This window comes from Gorilla gorilla, chromosome 4 (genome assembly GCF_029281585.2).
Source record: "Gorilla gorilla gorilla isolate KB3781 chromosome 4, NHGRI_mGorGor1-v2.1_pri, whole genome shotgun sequence".
NCBI classification, from domain to species: Eukaryota; Metazoa; Chordata; class Mammalia; order Primates; family Hominidae; genus Gorilla; species Gorilla gorilla.
The window spans coordinates 95,426,916-95,432,915 of record NC_073228.2 but is presented as its reverse complement, the minus strand read 5'-3'; the positions used below and the strand labels follow the sequence as shown (position 1 = coordinate 95,432,915).

The 6,000-nt window shown below is 44.2% G+C and overlaps 1 long non-coding RNA gene across 4 annotated transcripts in view; it reads left to right on the top strand.

The window, feature by feature from the left end:
• The first annotated feature begins 248 nt into the window (after positions 1-248).
• LOC109026834 (uncharacterized) overlaps positions 249-6,000 on the top strand; it is a 131,178-nt gene continuing 125,426 nt past the window's right edge. For 2 of the 4 annotated variants that reach the window (XR_010133905.1, XR_008679709.2), the window contains exons 1-2: positions 249-689; positions 879-1,013. This is a non-coding gene — a long non-coding RNA (uncharacterized lncRNA). The remainder of the gene's footprint in view (positions 690-878; positions 1,014-6,000) is intronic. The other 2 variants (XR_010133904.1, XR_008679706.2) reach the window with 2 other exon arrangements.

Below are 6,000 nucleotides of genomic sequence, written 5' to 3'. Positions count from 1 at the left end.
TCCACACTTGGAACATGGGATCTTGCCTGTCAGCAATTTTGATCAGTCTCCAGATTAGTAACTGTGACTTGCCACCCTGGTTGATGGGCTGGCAGGAAGGAGTGTGTCATATCAGAGATTGCCACAGACACCCAGGGCAATGTGATTTGTCACTTAAAGAGGGAGGCAGATCAAGAGCATCTCATCCTCCGGCTGCTGAGTCATCCTGCTCTGGCAGTTATTTAAACAGAAGCCTCCAGGAGACATACAATCAACACTCCACTCAGACAATGCCCAGACCTCCAGAAACCATGTGTCAAGCTTGGATTGCCTTAGACAGGTGCAATTTAAGAACAGCTTTCATCCTCTTTTCTCTCATATTGTCACACTATGGGTTCTGACTTCTGGCTCCTTTCCTCACAAGAAGCTCACCCAGCTGGAACTCTTATGGGACCTTGGCACCAGAGACCGCAAATTCCTCTTTGAAGTTTTCTAACAGCAACAATGGTATTTCTGACTTGGCTTTCTTGTATTTCTCTCACGTTAACAAAATTGGTTGAGCATCTACCATGGGCTACATGCTGAGCTACAAGTAAGGTTTGGCTAAAGGATGAATAAAACCCACTCCTTGTCTTCAGGAGTTTGTCTAGCAGAAGAGTCTGTCACATAATCAGGAAACTCCAGTACACAACGTGATAGCTCTAAGACAGGTATATACAAGATGATGTTCTGGACCTTAACTGTTTGGGGAGTACTACTGCCTTTGTCTAAAAGCCATCACCCTTTTTATATGCCATTTGGGAGGAAGTGGGGGGACGTGGGAGGCTTCAAAGGGTTATGGGAGGATGGACATTATAAAAGAGCTTTTCTTTTCTTTTTTTTTTTTTTTTTTGAGACAGAGTTTCGCTCTGTCGCCCAGGCTGGAGTGCAGTGGCATGATCTCGGTTCACTGCAAGCTCCACCTCCCGGGTTCACACCATTCTGCCTCAGCCTCCTGAGTAGCTGGGACTACAGGCGCCTGACACTACGCCCAGGTAATTTTTTGCATTTTTAGTAGAGACGGGGTTTCACCGTGTTAGCCAGGATGGTCTCGATCTCCTGACCTCATGATCCACCCGCCTTGGCCTCCCAAAATGCTGGGATTACAGGCGTGAGCCACCGTGCCCTGCCAAAGGCCTTTTCAAATCTAACGATGTATTCACATTTCCACCTGTCTGCCAGCCCTTGTCCAGTTTGACCTGGGCACTCACTGCTGCTCTGGTGGTGAGTACTGCTGATGGTTCTTTTCCCTGCCCATCCTTGAGGTGCTCCCTTCAATATGTCAAATGAGGACTCTCATTACATTTGGCTGTCATACATCAGCCACAACTGTCCTGCCCAGAAGAGCTGGCCTTGGCTTTAAAGCCTACATCCTGGCTGACCTTCTTTACTGCTTTATTAAGGAATCCAACTTGCTGTTTGCTATCACATGTGCTATACGTGCTGTTGATGAAACTGCTAAAGGGGCTGAATGTGACTGACGTCTTTGGAAGGATGAGACTTAGCGTGCCTGTACAGTTGTGTCCAAATGCTGTCCTCATCTCCCAATGAAAAGGTATTGTAAATAAAGAGAAAGGTCAGAGGCTTATTTTAAACACTAAATATGAGCTAGGAGCTGTCCTAGACACTATGTAAAAGTTTTATTTAGTTCTCACTGTAATGTTGGCCTTATGTTAGCATCCCATTTTTCAGACTGAGGAAATTATGGCTCAGAGAGGTTAAGAGACTTATTGAAGGTCACACAGCTCCACAAACTTTTGTGTAGATTGAACGTGTACATGGGTCTATGTGACTTTGAATCTTGCATTCTTTACATTATTGGAATATTTCACAGAAGGAAAATGACATATTAACATGGCAATAAGATTTCTGGTTCCAGTCTGGTTACTGGTCTTCCAAGAGTGTTATAGGATGTATAGCCTGAGCTCTGAAGCTTTGTTCTGAAGCATGCTATCAATATGAACAAATTGGTATGGAAGGAAGCCACAAATTATATACTAAAATCTAGTTCATCAGAGGAAAATATAGTTAAATACATTTACATTCCCAGAACTGTTAATACTGAAGAATAAAACACACAGTGGGAAAGAGACGAAGAGAAAATACGCCTGTTTTTATGACTTGTTGATATCTACAGGGTTTTTCCTTAAGCCTCACAACAATTTACAGCATTGCCAGCAGCATTCAGTACATTCAGAACAGGATCATTTCACCCGCAGCTGAACTAGGGCCATGCCTGGGACAGACAGAGAATGGCCTTCCAGCAGACATGCCAAGAAGCAAGCCAGGGTCAGTGAGTGAAGAGGAGGGCAGGCCCATTTGAAGCAACACAGTTTCTGTAAGTGTGATCTAACTGCTTTCACTGGAAATGGGTCAGACTCCAGTTGAGAGAACCAGGGGCCTGAATGACCCCAGCAAAATCACTGTGGCAATTCTTTCAATCACCTCTGAGAATATGGCCCTGTGACGACATAATGACGTTTGGATTAATTTCAGTCGGCCGTGTTTCCCCCTCCTTTCTTGCTTCCCCACAGTTGATTTGCCAAATTTTTTTTGTTTGCTTAAATACGCTAAACTAAACAGGATGCATTATATGACAGTCTGTGATAAATTTACCACTGGGAATAGGGAAAAAGTATGGGATAAAGAAATAGGTCTTTTTCGCCTCTCACAGCTGTGATTCAGTTCTGACTCAAAAGGAAGTGTGCCACCTACTGAATCACAGAAACCACTTCCTGTGGCTGTTTGGTTTATTCTGGAGGAGCATCAGGCCAAGTGCTGCCCTGCCCTGACCCTGACTGGCTCTTCAGAGCCAAGGCATTCACAGCTTGAGGTGGTTTGGCCTCAGACTCTTGAGAACATTGCATATTAAATTACAAGTGTTTCGTTTCCTAGCAAGGAGTCTTTAGCAACATGAAAACGAACGTGTGTTATTTGCAAACCAAGTGTATCATTACTGAACCTGAATATCCTTACTTTTTCATAAGGTACGTATTCCGGATGACCACTCTTAAGATCTGAATGTACACTGGTTCTGTTTTTCCTGAGGGGAACTTGGGCAGTCTGCAGGGTGGCATTTACCAGCTGAGGGACTTCAAGAGCACCCTTTAATCAGTGCGGCAGCACTCAACTTGTATTCACTCACTCAAAGTATTTTTGAGCATGTACTTATTGCCATGTGCTGTGCTAGGTAGGGGTAGAGGGTACAGTGGTGAACAAGACTCCACAGCTCCTGACCTCATGGCTCATGTGTTCTACACCATAAGGGAATTATGCTGTGTCTCCCGGGGCAGGGGCCTTCCTCTGTTCACCATGCAGCCCCAGCGTCTAGCACCTGGCCTTGCATAAAGGAGGCTCTAAATCAAGCTTGTCCAACCCAAGGCCCATGGGCCACATTTGGCCCAGGATGGCTTTGAATGCAGCCAAACACAAATTTGTAAACTTTCTTAAAACATTATAAGATTTGTGTGTATGTGTTTTAGTCCATCAGCTATTGTTAGTGTTCGTGTATTTTATGTGTGGCCCAAGACAATTCTTCTATGTGGCCCAAGGAAGCCAAAGATTGAACACTCCTGCTCTAAATACTTGTTTGTTGAATAGATACATGAAAAGAAAGAAGGAGAGAAGGAGGAAAGGAGGGCAGAAGGAAAGGAAGAAGGGAGGGAAGAAGAGAAGAAAGAAGCAGAGAAAGGAAGAGAAAAGAAATTACGGCCAGTGCGGTGGCTCACGCCTGTAATCCTAGCACTTTGGGAGGCCTAAGCGGGCTGATCACCTGAGGTCAGGAGTTCGTAAGCCAGCCTGGCCAACATGGTGAAACCCCATCTCTACTAAAAATACAAAAATCAGCAGGGCATGGTGGTGCATGCCTGTAATCCTAGCTACCTGGGAGGCTGAGGTAGGAGAATCGCTGGAACCCGAGAGGCAGAGGTTGCAGTGAGTTGAGATCATGTCACTGCACTCCAGTCTGGGCAACAGAGTGAGACTCTGTCTCAAAAAAAAAAAAAAAAGAAAGAAAGAAAGTTACCATTAGTTTTTTGTTGTATTTGCAAGCAAAGACAAAAGCACCAAGGTACTTGTTTCCTTCTGTAATTAGAGTTTCAAATAGACTAAAAGTTTCTGCTCTTAGGTGGGTCTGGAGACTCTCCAGTACCTCAGGACCTCAGGACACATGGGGTCTCTTGGTTGTTTTCTTTTCATTGTTGTTGTTTATTTTATTTTTGTTTTTATTTTTTAACTTTAAAACAATTTTTTGTAGATGAATATGCTCACATATGTTTGGGGGTTTTTTTGAGACAGGGTCTTGCTCTGTTGTCCAGGCTGGAGAGCGGTGGTTTAACCACAGCTCACTGCAGCCTCGACCTCCCAAGGTAGGGACTGCAGGTGTGTACACTGGGGTGCACCACCACACCCAGCTAATTTTTAAAATTTTTTTTGTAGATATTGTCTCACTCTGTCGGCCAGACTGGTCTTGAAATCCTGGGCTCGAGCAATTCTCCTGCCTCGGCCTCGTAATGCGTTAGGATTACAAGCGTGAACACCGCACCCGGCCAGCATGTGGTCTCTTAACCAGAGGAGGCCCCTTCTGAACTAGGTAGAGGTCCTGAGAATTGATTCTGAGAGTAAAAGGCTCTTTGTTCTCAGAGTAGATTAGAATCCCTAATGATAGAGCATCTATTATTCCTCTAGTGGTCCATGCCCAACAGATTCATCCAAGAATAGATGAAGATCTGTGTAATGTTGTGCAAGTAATCTAATCACCCCACAGAAGAGCTGTGACTGAAATTATCCCAGAGTCGGCCCACCTGTTTTCATAAAGATCAATGTAACTTGTAAATTTCTCCAGTTCTCCTCACCTATCATCATTTGACTAACAAAACCCAGAAAACTAGGCTAGTTATGGTGGCCCATGCATATAATCCCAGCTCTTTGAGAGGCCAAGGTGGGTGGACTGCTTGAGTCCAGGAATTCGAGACCAGCCTGGGCAACAAAGGGAGACCCTGCCTATATCCCAGCTATGCAGGAGGCGAGGCCAAAGGATTGCCTGAGCCTGGGAGGTTGAGGCTGCAGTGAGCCATGATTGCCCCACCACACTCCAGCCTGGATGACAGAGTGAGACCCTGCCTTAAAAATAATAATAATAGTAATAATATTTCATAAAGATACAGGAAACTAGATTATAATTGACGTTTTCGAAGTGAAATACTGTCTAGAATGGTGCTTGGCCAACAGTAAGCTTTTTGTAAGTAGAAGTCATTACTACTACTATTTATTTCATTATTATTACCATTACTACTTTTTTAAGAAAAAAAAAAACCCTGGACAACACACTGAAACCATTACTACTTCTACTACTATAACTTAGGTTGCACCTGATAGAGCCAGCAATTTTTCCAAGGTATGACAATGGCCATATGTTTAATGATATAATTCTATGGCTCAGTGTATTTCAGCCTTTTTAAACCCTGCTCTTCTTTTGACAATTGTAAAAATCTTAAACTGACCTCCAGTTGAAATCCTCTGTCAAGAAGATATTGTCGGCCAGGGGCAGTGGCTCACACCTGTAATCCCAGCACTTTTGGAGGCTGAGGTGGGAGGATCACTTGAGGTTAGGAGTTCGAGACCAGCCTGGCCAACATAGTGAAACCCCATCTCTACTAAAAATACAAAAATTAGGCAGGCATGGTGGTGTGTGCCTGTAATCCCAGCTACTCAGGAGGCTGAGGCAGGAGAATTGCTTGAACCTGGCAGGGCAGAGGTTGTAGCAAGCCGAGATCACGCCACTGCTCTCCAGCCTAGGTGAGACTGTCTCAAAAAAAGAAAGAAAGAAAGTAAGAAAAAGGAGAAATCCCAATCTCTTCTTTTATGTGGATTCTTCCTCACTTGAATAATACTTTTCTTCCCCAGTATCCTCCATATTATCCCAGAGTCAGTCCCTCTGTTTTTTGTAAAGATCTATGTAACCTCCTCTACGTTTCCCAGTTC